This window comes from Quercus suber, unplaced genomic scaffold (assembly GCF_002906115.3).
Source record: "Quercus suber isolate HL8 unplaced genomic scaffold, Cork oak 2.0 scaffold_664, whole genome shotgun sequence".
Taxonomy (NCBI): domain Eukaryota; kingdom Viridiplantae; phylum Streptophyta; class Magnoliopsida; order Fagales; family Fagaceae; genus Quercus; species Quercus suber.
This window is the reverse complement of record NW_027070105.1, coordinates 1-18929: the sequence shown is the minus strand read 5'-3', so window position 1 is coordinate 18929 and position 18929 is coordinate 1. Positions and strand designations below refer to the sequence as shown.

The 18929-nt window shown below is 33.4% G+C and overlaps 1 pseudogene; it reads right to left on the bottom strand.

Moving 5' to 3' along the window:
• Nucleotides 1–10460: 10460 nt before the first annotated feature.
• LOC112015160 (probable esterase KAI2) lies at nt 10461–16034 on the bottom strand (annotated as a pseudogene).
• Nucleotides 16035–18929: the final 2895 nt, after the last annotated feature.

The window sequence follows — 18929 nt, the reverse complement described above, 5'->3', positions numbered from 1 at the left end:
ATAACAAGTTTGGAGAACTGAAACAATGAAAAGTGATAAAGTAATGGGTAGAGTAGTGTGAATCGGCAAAGAAGTGATAGAAATGTGCATTTTTATAGGTTTTTATTTATTTAAACTACCATATTATTACACATTAAAAAATTAAAAAAAAGAAGTCAATGAGGTAGATCTATTAATGTAATTTTACACAATTCACAAACTCAGCTAGGTTATTAAAACCTAGCCAGATTACACGGTCTATTTAAAACTAGTCATGTTTTACCCGTTTTGACTCGATTTTATCTTATGTACATCCAATCCAATTTATGACTCGGATTGGTCTATGTGCCAAGTCACCAGGTTACCAATCCGACTAGCCAAGTGGGGCGGGTTTAAGAACACTATTGAGCACTATTTTCCAAATTTTCTATGAGAGTTGTCAAGTTTAACTTTAATAAGTTTTTCTTAAAATAATGTTTTTATTTTTAATANGAAGCGCAGGGTCGAGCTGAAGCGCCTTGTCACAGTCCTTAATCACATGCTTGTGGAGCTCCAATTGGCTGTAACAGAAAGCTCTATTGCTGAAACCAAATTTCAAAAGCGAGAAATCAATCAGTCACCAAAAAAGATAATCAAAGAAATCGAAGATCGGCGAGGTTCGAAAATTTTTTTTGGAGAATTGCGCGTTGTACGAACCAGATGTCTTGGATGGCGAAAGACTGAGAGAGGAGCGAGTCGAGGACTCGGATAGCCTTGGGACCAGTCCCGAGAGCTACAGAGCTTGGCGAGCTCGACTCGCTCCGAGATAGCTGAGCTGCCATAAGTTGACGCGGACGAGTTGAGCTGAGTTGAGTGGAGTGGTGTGGTGGTCTCTATGTTTGGGTTCTTTTCTTCGTTTGAACGATTTCGAGAGAGAGCGAGAGGCGAGAGAGAAAAAGAGAAACCGAATAAAAGTAGGGGTTAAACTTTAAAGAAGGTAAGAGGGGTAAAATTGGAAAATGGAAAATGCGTGGAAATTTATTGAGTTGAAAGTCGTGAACATCACTGAAATGGGAAATTGAGGAGGAAGGAGAGGGCTGAAAATAAAGAAAGAAAAGAGAGATAGGATTTGGATTTGGGAGATGTGTTGTGCTTTACCATACCCTATTACACGTGTGCGTAGAGCTTCAACTTGATTGGTTGTGCTTGTGCGTTTCCTTTTCTTTTTCTTTCTTTTTTTTTTTTTTTTGGAGATTGGGCGCTGGGTGCGTTTGATCCGTTGAGTCTCTGATTTTTTTTTTTTTTTTTTTTTTTTTGTCGACATTAATTTCAACGAAAGGTCACTCACAGAGTCACGGTGTATGGTCCTACGCGGTCTCCTTCTTCTTTTTTTCTTTTTTCTCTTTTTTAATTGATACATCTAAACAAATATTTTGTATCAAATGATACCACATCATTTATATTAAAATTCAATAAACAAGAGATATATGTATAAAAATAACTACCTACTAATACATATCTTTCAATTGCGAGTGTGGGGTCCGTGGGCCTGATAGCCTCGGTCCCATCATATAGCAGGCCCAAGGCCATGCCGAGGAGCGCAAGCTATTTTCTGAGGGAGAAGGAGGGGAAGCCTATTCTCTTGAATCCACGCCGAGGATACCTTGTCCTCGGCCTGACAAGAGTGATTTCAGGGAGTGGCTAACCCCAAAGTAAGCTGTCACTCTCGCATTTAATGCACTCAACTAACCCTCCTGGCCGCATTAATGGAGAGGTAACCCCTTGGCAGGATAACGTTGGTCAGAGTGAGCCACTTGAGTATCGATAAAGCCTCTGATGGGATGGACGACCAGAAAAAAGGCGAATAGACAATCAACAGATGGAAGCAAAAGATAGGAAGATAAAAACTATAAAAGAAGAGCTAGTAAAGCCAAAGGGAGGGGAAGGGAAAAACCTGAGGGCCTCCTCGGCCATAGGCCGAGGAGCATTCCCCTATTTGTAAGGAAACACTTAGCCATTTTTATAAGAAAGAGTTGGAGCGTGGTGATCGACGGCCAGCACCTAAGCCTGTCAACCCACTCTCTATAAATTTATTGTTTGGGCTTATTGGGCTGAAACCCAACACTCAATTCAAATTGGGTCCCTACAGCGAGTATTCACATGTATAATGAAAAGATGGGTAGAATTTATATAGTTTTATTTAAAAATGACCTATATCACATCAATTCGTGTATAATTTTATAAATGTGAAAAGTCACTTTTAGTCCCTACATTTTTCAGCCGATTTCTATTTTAGTCCCTACATTTTATTTTTACCGCTTTTAATCCCTATTTTGAAACACGTTTTTCGTTTCAGTCCTTGCCGTTACTCATTTAACAGAATTATCCTACGTAGCAAACGATCCAACAGTAAACGCTGACATGTCTATTAAAATAATATTAAAAAAATTATTTACATTTTTATAAAAATGCCACATTAGCAATTTAATTTTTAAAAAAAGCCACATCAGATAAAAATAATATAAAAATTTCTAACCTAATTATTTAAAAAAAATTAGTTAAATTAATTTTTTTTCTTTTTTTGGAAGAACGTGAAGAACTCAGAAAACACAAACACCAAAAAAAAAAAAAAAAAAACACAAAACACAAAACTCAAACCCAGGAAGATCGTCATTTGGCAAAGGAGAGCCTTTGGAGATGTGGTTAATCGTTGTTTTGAAGAACTAGTCGGCATTCAGAGAAGCGGTGCCGATGTAGAGGTTGATAGGGAGAATCAGGAAGATTGAGAGGAGAGCGATGGAAGAGAGTACGGCGAAACTTCCGCCTTCGATCAGGAGGAACTGAGCGGCGTCGACGCCGCAACAAAGGCAGTTTCATTCACCGTCTCTGTGTGTGCTTGTGGTTGGATCGTGTTTGATCCACCTCCGAACCTATGCTTTTGCTTGAATTCTGAGCGATCTGGTACTTTTTCTGTGTTTCCTTACGTCGCTGGGAGTTTTCTCCTGCCGAATTTTCCAACGCTTTTTGATCGAATTGGTTTTCTCCTCCTTCTCACTTTAATTATATTTACTGTTTTTTTTTAATTATTTATTTTCAAAATTATTTGCTTTTTTTCTTTTTTCCTTTTGTAGTTTGATTTTTCTAACTGAGATCTTGATCTCTTGAGCTTCAGCTTCAGCTTGCTTTTCTAGGTCCATTTTCTTCCATTACTAATAAATCTGGGTTTGAGTTTTGTGTTTTTTTTTTTTTTTTTTTTTTTTTTTTTTTTTTTTNGGACTAAAAGCTGTAAAAATAAAATGTAGAGACTAAAATGGGAATCGCCTGAAAATGTAGGAACTAAAAGTGGCTTTTCGCCTTTTATAAATTTACAAATTTGCTGCAATAACCTATATCAACACTATTAATTTTGTGGATTCCAATTAGGTTAACTAGTAAAGTCTCTTATGGTTGTATAAGAGATCTGGGGTTCAATCCCCACTTACACCAAAAACTGATTGTTGTCTTGGTCTAATGATAAAGAGTTATCATCAAGAGCAGACGCTATAAGTTGAAACTCTCAAAAAAAAAAACACTATTAATTTTGCATTTTATTTTTTATTTTTTATTTTTTTTTCTTTGCGTATCTTGAGGATGAAGAAAAAGAATGAATAGTGGTTGTTGACTATGAAAAAAGAGAAATAATTTTAAAAAATAAAAAAAAAAAATTGATATTTTAATAAAATGTTGTATAAAATAGATAATTTGATGTTTTGAAAAATGAGTATATAAAATAAAAAAAAATAAAAAAAAATAGGTTCTTATGGTAAAATAAACAAGAATTTTTGCTTGAGCTGATGTCTTACTATTATTCCTTCCTTTTATATTCCTTAGAAATGCAATATAGGGGCTTCTTCGGTTGTCCATCTTCAAAACAAAAGGTAGTGGATCTTATTACAAAATTATTTGGTTATCTATTTTACTTTTCTTTTCTTCTTTTTTTAATTAATAAAATATTACTTAAATAATTTTTTAATGTTAAAGTCAATAATACAATCACGTTTTAAGTATTTTAACGTAGCAGTCTTAACGGTAATGGATGGTGTAGGGATGAAGGGCCCAAATGTGGGTATTGGGTCGTGGGCCGCACCCAAGGACATCAAATAGTTCGAGGACAGGTAAATACTATAATGGTGGCATACGGGTTAATGGTCCGTGGAAGAAGTTTGGTCAAAAGGGACTAGAAATGTTGTCCGAGGAGAAGTACCTCCTCAGCTAAATAGAGTAGAGGACAAAGTTCCAACCCTTCATCAAGAACAAGGCAACAAGTAATCATGCTGGCAAGGATAAAAATCAGATAAGGATAAAACAAAAAAGAGTTGGGAAATATTTGGGAAGAAAGTTGTTACCACTGCATTGAATGCTCTGCAGCTAACCCCCTGAGCGCATTAATGTGGAGATAATACCTGAACAATAACATTCAGCCTTACAACTACCTACAAAGACTTCAGGAAAGTGATGATGGGACGAGTATCATAGCCAGCAATCTGATCTACATGTGGAGGGCTGAAATGAAGTAAGGAAGGAGAATATAAAGGAGAAAAACCCCATTATAAGAAGGGGGGAGACAATCTAAGAAAAAATCATTGTAGACTCAAGAACTGTGTCTTTGTATAATTCTAAAAGAAATATATAAGAACAACCTTCCTCGGACTTGGCTAAGGAGAACTTTTCTTGTCAAAAACTGTTTATTTTATGCTTTCCAGTAACAACTAACTTATCATGAACATTGTCCACCTAACTCATTGAAAGTTCAATTTCAAGCCCACTCTCTACTAATTCATTGTTTTTGGCTCTTTGAGCCATTGACCTTTCATTTGGGTTTTGGGAGCAAATCTAGCCCTTACAGGTGGAATGACTTAAATGAGTGGGTTAGGTTAGCAAAGTTATACAATCAACGTAATAAATTTCAAACATAATGAACTAAAATAACAATCAAACAATTTTGCTGGGTGTGTATTGACTATTATTATTTACCTTCAACCTTTTAACGACACCTACATAACTATAAATTATGATCTTTTGAAATTCATAAAGGTAATTCTACTGTAAAACTTTTTAAATCATAATTAACTTATTTAAATTTCATCACACTGTATACATTTAAACAAATATTGACTATTATTATTTTAAAATCTATTTAAATTATTAATGATGTGACTTCATTTACAAAAACATGTTTAATTATTAATCAATCATCAATCTATATATATATATATATATAAGTAGTGACTTCATGCGGGAGAGCATAAAGTTTTGCCATATGACACACTGTGTGATGAGAATTGAAATATTCTTAAATCACATCAGAGATAAGAACAAATTTAAAAATATGAACTCGTTATTTCCTTTTGTAGGGGTCAAAACCCAATTAAAAAACACTATTTGGTCAAAACAGTAGGATTCATTGGTAACTAACTTGCACAATTTATTTATCACAAGAACAAGGTGGAAATTCCACAGTAGGAAGCTCAAACAACTTATTAAGAAAGTAGGATTGTAGATGAGAAGGTTTGCAACACACAGATTTCTTTCCCGAGGTATGGGGAATCAACATGGAAAGAAAGGAAATAAAAAATACAATCTCACTCTCTCTATCTATGTTACTCTTCTCTAAGTCTTTTTCTTGATATTTCTCAACTGCCTCTCTGTGGTAGCCTTCACCCCTTTTATAATAATTTTTCATTCCTTTATCTATCCAGCTAGCCTGCTCCTAGCCAAATTTTTTGGAGATACTTGTCACATCCTCCCTTGGTTCTCTTCCATTTTCATCATAAAACATGACTTTTGGAGGTTGTTTATACTATTCAGATTGTCCTATGTGTATTTAATGTGGAAGAGATTAGGTGGAGAATCTCTCATTAATGTGGAGGTTACGACCTCTGTGATTTTTATCCTTTCAGGAGGCTTCCCAAGATGGTCTTGGACCCTTGGTAGGAGTGTCACCTTGGCCAGAAAAATAAAAAGGGGTGGTATCGATCTCCCGTGGTACTTCTTTTGTTTATCGAGGGGTCACCCATGCTTACAATCTCAGAAAAGCGTCTCAAGGTTGGCGACATGCTTGAAACTCCACGGGAATAGTCTTGGGAGGTTTCATGTTACTACTCATTGAAATGGGCTTGGCCCATTTCCTCAAGCACAATCTTCTAAGCATTTGGGCTTCGGCTCTGAATCAAGTTCACCCCCCCCCCTAACACCTTTGGTTTAATGTTTCAAGACTACTTTTTATTATATTTTATATTTAATGTTTTAAGACTATTATTTGTTTCATTTGATTCAATATTTCAAGACTTTTCATCTTTCACTCACACAAAAAACTCTTTGCATTTCCATTCATCATTTTCACTTCTATTTCTTTATATACACATGCCTATAACCCTTCATGTCATCCCATCTCAAATATACTCAGACCAAAAACGATGTCATTTACCTTCAACCTTTTAACGACACCTACATAACTCCAATACTAAAGTACCATTTTGATCCTAACCTGGATGAGTAGGCTATGACTAAGGAAGAGGGCTTGCATTTTTTATTCAGTGATGATAACTTACGATTTTGATGTTGAAGGCAGACATTGTGGATTTTATGAAGGTTATGATTTGCTTTAAGCCTTTGGGTGTTTGAGATTTTGGTTTGGAACAATCATAAATGTAATTTTGTTTTAGAACTAAAGAAAAAGAAAAAGATATATTCAAATTGATTATTTATGAAGTTAGCTATTCTTTAAATTTTGTGTTATAACTCATAATTTATAGGTTTCTTTGTAGGTTATGCAGTATGAACCATAGTGATAAAAATAACAATTGATAATGATTTCAAATTATTTTTCGTTTTTTTAAAGGATACAGAAGCCCAACTAAAGACAATTAAATTTTTGATAAATGGATGTGGGTTTAGCCAATTTCTCTTTGTTCAATCACGTTCTCTTTATGTTGATACTTATAAATGATTTCCTTAATTTCATTGAGATAATGAATTCGGTGTTTGTGATAAGGTCTCCATATTTTCTTATGAGAATAGAGTGGTTAAGGAAGTATTTCGAAAGTTGCTTAAATTTATGTCATTTTAGGATATCAAAGTATTTTATACTTTAAATTCTTATTTATAGATTTCAAAATCATTTAATCAGTTTAAAAAATAAAATATATTTTTAACAGTAAATATTATAATATGTTAGAGCATTAGCATTAGGGGGGGGTATAAATACCCCTTAATTGCTATTTTACAAACTAGAGCCTTAAAAACCCCCCACATCGGAGTATGTAAACCCTTTTTTTTTTTTTTCATCCTAGCTATAGTAAGTATGGGTATTTAGAACTGACCATAGCATGTATGTATAAATAAAATAATATTATTTTCTCCCACCTCTATTGCTTCTCGCTCTTTGACTCTTTCTTTTCTTCTTTTCTCACTCTCTGTCTCTGACTTTTCTCTCTTCTTCTCTCTCACTCTTCTTTCTTCTCTATTCTTTCTCCATCTCTGACTCTATTCTTTTCTTCTCTCTCACTTGCCACAGTGGATTGGAGGGGCTGTAGATTGGGTCTTGCGATTTGGGTGGTGTGCGCTCGCCGTGGGTGTGCTCGTTGTTTGCTTGCTGTGGATTTGCCGTGGGTGTGCTCACTGTTTGCTCATCGTGGATTTTGTCATGGGTTTGCTCGCCATGGGCCGTAGGTTTGCTTGCTGCCATGGGTCTAGGTTTGTTCGCTGTAGGTTTGGTTGTGTTTGCTGTGGGTTTGGGTTTTGCTCACAATGGTGGAGACCATGGGTTGCTGGTCCTTTTTTTTTTTTTTTTTTTTTGGTGTTGAATGTAGGAATGGCAACGGGTCGAGTTTGGGCCGGGTTTTTTCATACCTGGACCCGACCCACGGGTCTGTCCCAAAAACCTGGACCCGACCCGTTTATTAAACGGGTTTTTTTCTTTACCCCAAACCCGGCCCGTCGGGTACCCGCGGGCCCCATCAGCCATGCCACGATTTGGGCCCAAACTGTGGCCCAATCCCAAAAAAAAAAAAAATTATGCCTGAAGCCATACCGTGGCCCAAAAATTTATAAAAAAAAATGTTTGCTCAGATTTTTTGAGAATGTGTTTGCCCAGATTCAAGGCTTGAATTTGTGCAAACATAAATTTTTTTTTTTTTTAATACTAGCAGGAGTATACTTAGGTAGAGAAAATCAAAGAAATCAAAGGATGAAAATTGAAAGATAAAAAGAACCACCAGGAAATCATGGATGAACATTGGCCAAAGATTTATGATTTTCCCTTTCAAAATCACAAAAACAAACACAAATCCTAAGCCAAACACAAACCCAAAAATTTCAAATTTATAATTTTCCCATTCAAAATCACTAACACAAACACAAATTCAGATTTACGATTTTTCCCATTTAAAATCACAAACACAAACAAAAAAATTTCAGATTTATGTTTTCCCTTTCAAAATCACAAACACAAACACAAATCCTAACACAATCACAAACAACTCACATGACTGAGACGAAATGAACCCAGAAAAAAAAAAAAAAGAAAAAAAAAGATAGAGAACGAGGTGGTCCGGTGGAGACAAATTGAGGAAGCGAGGCGGCTGGAGGTGCAATGATGGCCGGCAGTGAAGGGCTTCAGGCTAATCATGCTGGCAGTGACAGATGTTCAGGCCGGCGGCGACAAATCGGAGGTTGGGGGTGATGAAGAGGGACTGACCAAGTGAGAGTGGGAGAGGAGAAAAAGAGTAGGCGGTGGCTCAGACCTCAGAGTGATTGTGTCAAATGGGAATATGGGGTTAGGGTTTTTTTTTTTTTTTTTAAACTTATATATATATATATATATATATACGGGGGCATTTTAGTATTTTTAACTTATATATAAAGGGGTCGGGTCGGATTTTTGCAAAAACCCGGACCCAACCCGGACCCGCTTCAGGTTTTTTTTTTTTTTTTTTAAACCCATACCCGACCCTATAATTTATCGGGCCGGGTAAAATCCGACCCATTAGGGTCGGGCCGGGCTGGGTATCCGCAGGTCAAATATAAATTGCCATCCCTAGTTGAATGTTGACGGTGGATTGTGGGTTTTTATGGGTTGTTGGTGGTGATGGTGTCAGGTGTGTAGTGCAGCAGTGGTGGGCTGGTGGTGTCAGTAGATTTGTGTTGGTTCTTGTATAGAAAGAATGAGTGAGAAATAATAAATAAAAATAAAGAAATAGTAAATAAAGAGTAAAAAAAGAATATTTTACTGAAATAGTTAAATAATAGAAACTGGGATGTAGGGTGTATTGTAAAATGGGTTGGTATAATAAATAAAATAACTTTCTAGATGGTAAAATAAAGACTGGTTGACAAACCCGGATGCTAGTGCTCTTAGAGCATTTGCAGCAGTGGAACTATACCTAAATTTTTTTACCTTCTTGCTATAGTGCACATCTATAAATAAATGTGCACTGTAGCTAAAAGCTAAAAAAAAAAAAAAAAAAAATTGCATTCACATTACCTTTTTTTTTTATTATTATTCTTTCTGCATTTCATTCTCCTGTGTCTCTCTTCTCACTGCCTCTCCATCTCTTCTTTCTTCCTCCACAGACCCATCGCCGATCTGCACAAGCCCAACCGCCACAGACCCCTCTCTCCCCACTTTTCCTCTCTCACTTCTCAACTCGTCTCAAATTGGAGCATTCCGTTTCGCTTTGCACTTATTCCGCTTCGATTGAGAAGGACCAAGCCACGCCGTTAGCAGCAAAATAAGGTAGTCAGTATCAATTAAGGCTCGATTCGTCGGTGAAGACCGTGAAACCGTGCCCCTCGACGCAGGTCTCGTTGGCCGGTACCGAATCAGACAGAGTATCGGGCATGGGTTTCGGTTTAGCTGTGTTGATTTTTCTAGGTTTTTGTTTTGTTCTTCTTCACTGGTTTTGATGGGCACGACGGGGTTATGGTTGTGCAATGATTTTTATGGGTTTGATGGTGGTTGTGGTTGTTTGATGGTGGTTGAATGAAATATTATTTTATTGTAGTGTTTATATTATTTTATTGTAGTATTCATATTATTTTATTGTGTTAAACGCTAAAATAGCTCCATTGCTGTAAGATGTGAGAAGGTAAAATAAACAAAGTGACTTTTTGTGTAGCTAAAAAGCTAAAAATTTAGCTCCATTGCTATGGATGCTATAGACTTATAGTGTTATACAATTTTTTTAAAATAAATTATGAATAAACAAAATCAAGTTTCGAAGTATTCGATAATATTATTGGCAAGTATATATATTATACAACAAAATAAGTATTATATATAGGTCTTAACATACACAAAAATAATTGTAAATAAAATTATAAAATAGTCCACACATCACGCGAGACATCACGGAGAACTCTAGAGAAATTATCCTAGTAAATCTTGAGAATCTCAATATGAAAACTGTTTATCCAAGTTCTTAATTAAAAAATAATTACAAAATACATGCAAAGTACATTCATCATGTTTTCAAGTCTCTAATACAATAACGAATGTGCTTAAGAAGTACAGGAATCAAAATATCCGGCGAGCTCAACTGTGGCAAATGACCTTCTGAGGATGTGACTTCCACGATTGACTCAGTACCAAGATTCTGAAACAAATATTCTGACACTGGGATTGGCACAGCAACATCCCTAATAATTAGTATTACGTGACAAGGCGTAGTGACATGACCTAGAATATGTCTCGAGTCACTCAAAAATATTGTATGAGCCAAACTCAAAGCTATCTCTAGTCTCATATTAAAGAGTGCTCGGGTGACTTCTTGGATTGCAATAGAGTCCATGTCACCACCCACAATTAATGGAGCGAACCCAGACCACCATGCTTTGTAATTTGATTGTACCGCTTCAAATATTTGGTCTAGATCTTCAAGCTCAAACCCTCCACAATAATCTCCATCATTTAATAACTTTAAAAAAAAAAAAATCAATGTGTTACAAGTCCACCATATCACAAAAAGAATAAATTTTAAGAAAATATTAATGTCACAAGCACATATAATAACAAGCTCATAGCCTTGTGCATACGTACTTTTATTTATATCACTTTTATAATCTCTCCTTAATATGGTGAATTCATATATTACTATTTATGGATACAAGCCAAAAGTCAAATCACGTAAATTGTTGTTATATTAAAAAGTGACAAAAAATAGATTTTTCTTCTATGCCAAGAAAATCAAAACTAAGTTTAAGTAGGATTTGGAGACAAATTCTCAAAATTCTCCATAGTGACCAAATTCACTTAACAATCTTCCAAATCAAGTCAAATTAGAAATTTCACCTTAATCCAAAAGGTAAGAATTAGAAATTGAGCCAAAATCCACAACAATTTTCCACCTTGTCGAAATTTGCAAAGCACCATAATTTATCAAATTCATTTGCAACCAAATACAAATTCTTAACAAATCTTCACCTTGACAAGACTTCCCTCAAACCATAAATGTGTCAAGTGTTGAAAGACTCGAAACCAAATTAGAGCCTAAAATAAATCAAAATCACCCAAACTACCTCCAAATCTACCAATAGACGCCAAGTGCTCTCAAAGAAGATGTTGAACTCAAATTAGAGTCAAATCAAAAGAATAAAATGCATATCACCCAAAGCTATCTTCAAATATGCCCATAGGAGCTAAATGCACCTGAAGAGGTTGTCATAAGTCTATTTATTGATCTTCTACAAGTCATTCTTTGACATCTTTCCTCCCAGTGCTAAAATCCATGAACCAATCAATAAAATCTCCAAAGAAGATAAATCCAAACACCTAGGTACTAAACCTTGGCTTTGAACAACAAATCCAAATACTTAGGTAATGAACCTTAGCTTTGATACTAGTTTGTTGTGACAGTGAAAGTTTTGGTACCAATTTTCTTTATGGGAAAAGGCTTTCAAATAACCTTCCACACAAGAGTGAGTGCAAAATTTATTATAAAGTTAAGAAAGATCTCTATAACAAATAATAGAATAATAGAAATAAAGAAAACTTGAAAGAAAAATAGAGATAACCACACACAAAATAGAACGTCATAGATTTATGTAGTTCTGCTTTTGTTATCCTACACCTATTGATAGTTAGGATGACTTTATCATATCAAAGAGAGTTTAAAAAGTGTTTAAACTAAAAGGAGGCATCATAAATAACAAAATCTCTCTAGGTTTCTTTTAAATTCATCCAAAGCCAATGTGGGAGGACCCTTGAACCAAAGCCAACAAACCTTTAATACTATTGTTTATTTATAATATCTATCCTGTAATGATCAAGGAATACATTTGTTTGTAGATAAGGGATACTTTTCTTTTTGGACAATAAATACAATTTTTGAGTGGACAAGGAATACACTTTTATTCCACTTAGAGAAACCCAAATCAAGTCAAATTAGGAATTCGAGACAATTTCTAACAAAAACTAGAGATAGGCATAAAAGAAGATTAAATCAAGATTTTAATTGCCAAGAGTCTTGTATCTCAACTAGTTGACATCTCCTTTTGTTTCTGAGACTTTAGTTGCTGTAACTACAACTTATAGTGGACATATAAATTAGTGAAAAAGGGAATGTGATCAAAATTAGAATAAAAAATATAAATAAATGAAAATGAAATACTTTGACTTTACATCAAATATTGGTAATTTTGCATAGTATGATCATTATTTTTGTAAATAATTAGTATTCCCTCCATCCTAAATTGTTAATCTCTATTTCATTATGGAATGACCCAAAATATAGTCTTCTTTGAAAATTCAATAAATATATACATTTCCTACCTTATCATTACTTTATTTATAATTTCAATTACTCCTTTCATTAGAATTTAAATTAAGAAGGGTAGTTTGAAAACTTGAAGTTTTTTTTTTTTTTTTTTTTTTAAAGACAATGTTTTAAATGATGTTTCTTCAAACTGTTGAATTTCTTAAACATGACTAAAATTTGGGATTGATAGAGTATTATTAATGATTAAAAAGTTAATTGGTTTGCTATCAACAACTAGTACTAATAATGATTAAACAGATTCTCTACCTTCAACCAACTGCTAGTAGCTTTCTCAACAACAACAAAAAACTACTATGTAGTTCAAGTTTAAAGAAAAATCATTATGAAGTGAACATTATGAATTGAAATTCTACCGTATTTATGTAACAAAAAAAAACCCACTATGTTAAAATAATTAACGAGGTTGATTAGGTTATTAATTAATATAATTTATAGGTTATTTTTATCATAGAGCGGATGTCATAAATTGAAAATTATATCTTATCTTAAAAAAAAACTACTATGTTGAAATAATTAATCACGAGGTTAATTTGGTTATTAATTAATATTATATTATTAAAATCGTAGTAATTTCATAGCATTTCTAAATTAACCTACCACTTAACAAATATATTAAAAGGACTATGTTGTGAAATTGTTATGTGTCTCTAAAAGGATTCAAACACCAAAACAAAAAATAAATTCATTATTTTAATAATTAGATGATTGAAAAAAAAAAATTTAAATGTTGACGTTGATGGGATCGACGAACTACCCTGCCCAAACAACCTCACTAAGAGCATTTGTCCACTCAGCCACGACATGGATGAAGACAAGCGAATTATTAATAAGAAGTTTTAATGCCTCAATCAGTTACCGATTAGTTGTCATATCGTTGGAAGCTCATCAACGCCCACATTAATAAGCCCTGAAGCGTTACAAAAAGGGCACTAAAGCCACAATTAAAGCCCCAATGGCTAGAAAATTGTGAAGCTATATATACAAGTCCATCAGAACCAGACCAGGTACATACACACAACTGAAATACACTAGCATACGTACTTTTGATATTTTGAGCTCTCTTACTTCCTAAAAAGCTTCCATTTACTGACTTTATCATTAGAGGTTTCGTGACAGGCACCACACCGATGACGATCTGAGGAGAGCTTTACATCACATTTGCAAGCTCAGTGACGAGGATTTGACTCTGTCTGGACAAACCTACATTGCTAACAATTTCTGCATCCCCAGACATTTTATTGAAAACATCAAGAAATATAAGTTGCGTTGCATGCACATTCCATGTGCTTTATTTGCAGAGAAATTTTGACACTAACACTTGTCTAACAGTAGGCACTTCCACTAACCGCAGCGAACACTCATCAGTACCGCTATCAATTGCAAACAGTACCACAAATATAATACAAACGAATGTATCCTAGTCTGCATGACACTATTACTATAGAGGAGCGAGCTAGTACTATCCTCTCAGTGCAAATGAGAGAAAATAAATAATTTTGTTTGCATGTAATTCCATATACAGCGATTAAAATTTGAACAAGTATAGAGAATTATCTCTTCATGGATTCTCAAAAAAAAGAAAAAAAACAAAAAGAAAAAATCTCTTCACTCCTTCTATATATATGATTGACTGATTGAAAGCTTGTTTGAACAAAACAAAACACAAAATAGTGGCCAGTTGGATTGTGTCCCTGGTTTTCCCCTCATTTTTATGAGGTGGGTTTTTCCACGTAAAACGTGAATGCCTTTGCAAGTTCTCAGTTTTTATTATTTATTTATTTACTTATTTATTTTTAGTCTATTTCGGAGTTGATGATAATAAACAAATTATTTTATTAATTTTTATTTGTATATATGTGTGCATTTAGATTGGGATGAAAAATTAAAATTATTTTACTATTCAGTTTATTTTTGCTATTATTCATGGGTCCAACTGCACTTTTTAGTACTATTAATGAGCCTCACTGTACTATTTCAACTAACTTTTACCTTTATTTTCAACAAAATATTTGTAGTTTCAGCAAAATAAGCGGTATCCAAACACATATATTCGCATGTCATGAAATGATAATGTGCTACTGGGTTATATAAATAATCTATCATTTTTTCTTTCCTTACAATTAAGATCTATTTGGAATCCGTTTATTTTGCTGAAATTGAAATTTTTTTACTGAAAATAAAAATAAAAGTAAGTTGAGGTAGTACAGTAAGACCTATGAATAGTACCAAAAAGTACAATAAGACATATAAATAATAACAAAAATAAACTGAATAGTAAAATAAGTTGACTTTTTAATTTGAAGCTAAATTCATACTTAGTGAGAATAAAGTGGGAAGAGGATTTGACTTGAGCCCAAAATTAAGCTGTCATTGAACCATAAGTTTATGGACTATATATAAATAACTCTTTAAAGTTACGCATGCGCATTATAGTAGTTTCTTATTGTTTTTTGTTTTTTGGCTGAATAAGTAGTTTCTTATTGTTTACCGAGTAAAAGAGTACTAATTAATAGTTATGCGACAACGAATAATTCTTTGTCTTGAAATATACTACTAGTGAATCAAAATATTACTACAATAAGAAATTTTTTTTTCTTCCTAAAATGGCAGGACAACCTTTTTTATTTTATTTTATTTAAATCTTAAATATTTCCATTCGAAATACTAAAAAAATATCTTATAAACTATAAAGCTTTTAGTATAAGATTAATAATTAATACTAAGCGAGAAAAAAAAAATAGATCGAGTATGTATTTATTTATAAATTTTTTTTAAAAAAATAGAGTTTCAACCTATAATGTTCACGGTCCGTTTACTCCACTTACTCTTTATTATCCAATATACCAGCTGATTTTTAATGTACCACAGATCTCTTATTCAAGAAGAAGATAATTAAAACCCACAATTTATAGTATATAACTACGATGTACGTACGTACCTTGGGTGGGCGAGAGCATGACAATCTTGGAGAATAGATCAAGTTGCATGACAGTGGTGATGAGACCTATCATGCTTGAGACTGAATGGCCAACAAAGATGCAGGAATCAACTTGTAGCTCTTCTAAAATTGCAAGCAAATCATATGCAAAACCCTCAAGCGTGGAGTATCTTTCAAAAAAAAAAAAAATCAGGGTTTGTAGCACCCACCCCCATATTATCATAGAGGATGACATGGTTTTCATTAAGGAGATGAGGCATAAGGTACTTCCACACTGACTGATTTGTGCCAAACCCATGTCCTAGTACTATCGGTGTAGACATCAAAATTTTATGATGTATTCACAATCGTCCGATTGTTCATGATAAAATATATGTGATTGAATCAATCTCCAATTGATGATATGGACGATCAGCGAATGAAATCAAGCCACGTGGCAACATCAAATGAAAAAAGCCATGGCAACGTCATAAGAAAAGGCCTATACAGAAAATTCTTATTAAATGAAATACCAAATTAAATTCATAATTCAACTTTTAATAAATGTTGAGAAAAAATTCCAAATTAAATACTATTAAGGTGCCTATAAATAGAGGCTTCTCATATAAGAAAAAGGGAAACATTCAGAGAGAAAACACTAATAACACTCTGCCAAAATAGAGAGTCATCTCTAAAGTTCATAGAAATTCTATTGTTCATCAAGGTCTATTCCTACTTCTTCAAATCAAAGTAGAGATTCTCATTTAATCTAGTTCAAGATCAAGCCAACGGCCCTTACATCAAATCAAGCACATTCAACTATTCATTCAACTTGGAGACATCAAAGCACGATTCAAGATCAAGTTTTATAGCTCCTTTGGATTGTAACATTTCTTGGAGATTAAATCAGAGGACTTTATTGTACTCTTTCATTGTAAAGATTCATATAGAGGATTGTACTCACAAATATACAAATCAAATATAAATTGATTATTTGTTATACCATTTCATGATCGTGTGATTTATCTTTTACGAAAATTGTGTGTATAGTCGGTTTTAGGTCTTTGGAGGCTATATATATATATATATATATTCATTGATTTATATATAGCTAGCACCGCATATCTTTTATGATAAATGACAAAGTAATAAACAACTGTTACGTATACATGTTTTTTATACATTTTTTGGCTCTGCAAAGTGTGTGACTTGTCATTTTTCCTGTCACCGCACCGTTAGGCGTTAGTCCACAAAATGATACAGCGAGCGACACTTGCAAATCAATGACTTTAGTTACTCCACACTTAAATGAAAACTCTATTTCTTGCCATTTCTTTTTTCGAAAATTAAATTTAATCACTTTACTTTTATTTCAATTATGAAATTAGTTCTTAAGATTTGATTTTTGTTAATTTAATCTCTAATTTTATTAAAATAAATCAGTTTAGTCCTACCATCCAAATTTATTAACATTTTTTATTTCATTCTTAAAAAGAATAACACCCATCAAACAAACAAACAATTAAATGACATATACATTAGGATTTTTTAATTTAAAAAATGTTTATAAAGGACATCGTTCAAGACCGGATTAACTCATTATTATAAAGTGAGGAATTGCATTCACAAAAATTAAACTTTAAAGGTTTAGCCAAAAAAAAAAAAAAACTTTAAAGATTAATGTGATAATTGACATAAACATCAAGAGACTAAATTGAATATTAATGTTCTTGAATACCAAAGAAAAAATAGAAATTCTAATTTTCACATTTTATTAAGGTGAACCTATAATACTTTTTTTTATATAAAGAAACTATAATACTTGAAGTTGTAAAAGCATTCACACTAAAACTGTCAAAATAACTTAAAAGTTATTTTGATAGCTCAAACGCCAAAAAAATGCCTTTATCAATGTTGTTAAATTTAAAAGTTTTTAGCAATTTGCTACAACAAGTTGCTACATTATTACTAGTAACAACTTACTGTAGCAAGTTGTTACATTATTTTATTAATTTCTCTCTCTCTCTCTCTCTCTCTCTCTCTCTCTCTCTCTCTCTCTCTCTCTCCTTTTCCCAACAAACAACCCACATGCATTCTCGACACAACAAGTCTCATCGCCACTCTCTCCTTCCCACCTGTCACCATCTCGAAACCTTCCTCGCCGACATCGAAGAAGAACTCGTCAGAGCTCTCAAGGATCCTGTCGTGGATGAGAAAGTGGGCCTCCTAGGATGACGAGAACACTAGTATTCTCTCATCGGGGTCGCGAGTTTGTGATTTGTGGTGGTTGTGGGTTGGATAGTTTTTGTTTTTAGCAGAGGCGATGTGGTATGGATCACTCACCGAATCATTGGGTTGATTTGGTAGTTATGTGGGTTGATTCAGTGGCTGTGAGTTGATGGGTGTGGTTGTAACCGTTGGTTGTGATTGTTGTTTGTTGTGTTGATTGGTTATTTTATTGTGTTATTTATATTATTTTAATATATTGTGTGTTAAAATAGAAGTTTTGATGTTAGATGTATTTAAAAGTGAGTTATTAAAATAGATAAAATGACTTTTTAAATTGTTAAAAACTATATTTTTTGACATCTTTATTGTGAATGCTCAAGGCTAAAGAAATAACCGGTTTTTTATATTAAAAAAAAAAAACGAATTTCTTTAGATAGTGTTGGTGCTGGTGATTTATGACAACCAGCAAAATAGCGTTGTGATAAGTTTCAAAGCATATATACCTAGCCCGCGAAATGGCGTTGTCATAGCACTGTGCTTACCCTTGTCATTATTATTATTATTATTATTATTTTGAAAGAAAACATTTCACATTGAGACAAGTAAAATCTTAGTCGAACTTTGAAATCCCAATTCCAAACTTTGTAAGAGCACTAGCATTAGGGAATGTAAACGTTCTTCAGTTGCTATTTTACAACTTAAGTCACCCAAAATTTACTCTATCTGAGTTTGTAAACTTAAAAAAAAATTGCAACTTATGAATAGTAAGGTTGCATATTCGTAAGTTATATTTAAAAAAATATTTTAATATGTGGTTGTGTGAAGAGAAAAAGTGAGTGGGAGAAAAAAAGTGAGAATAATTCTTTTTATTATTTTATTAGGTAGTTTGTATTATTTTATTAGGTTGTATGTGAAAATAAAAATTAGGATGTAGAGTGAGTTGTAAAATGAGTTGGTAAAATAGATAAAGTAGTATTTGAGAATACAAAATAAGTTTTTTTTTTTTTTTT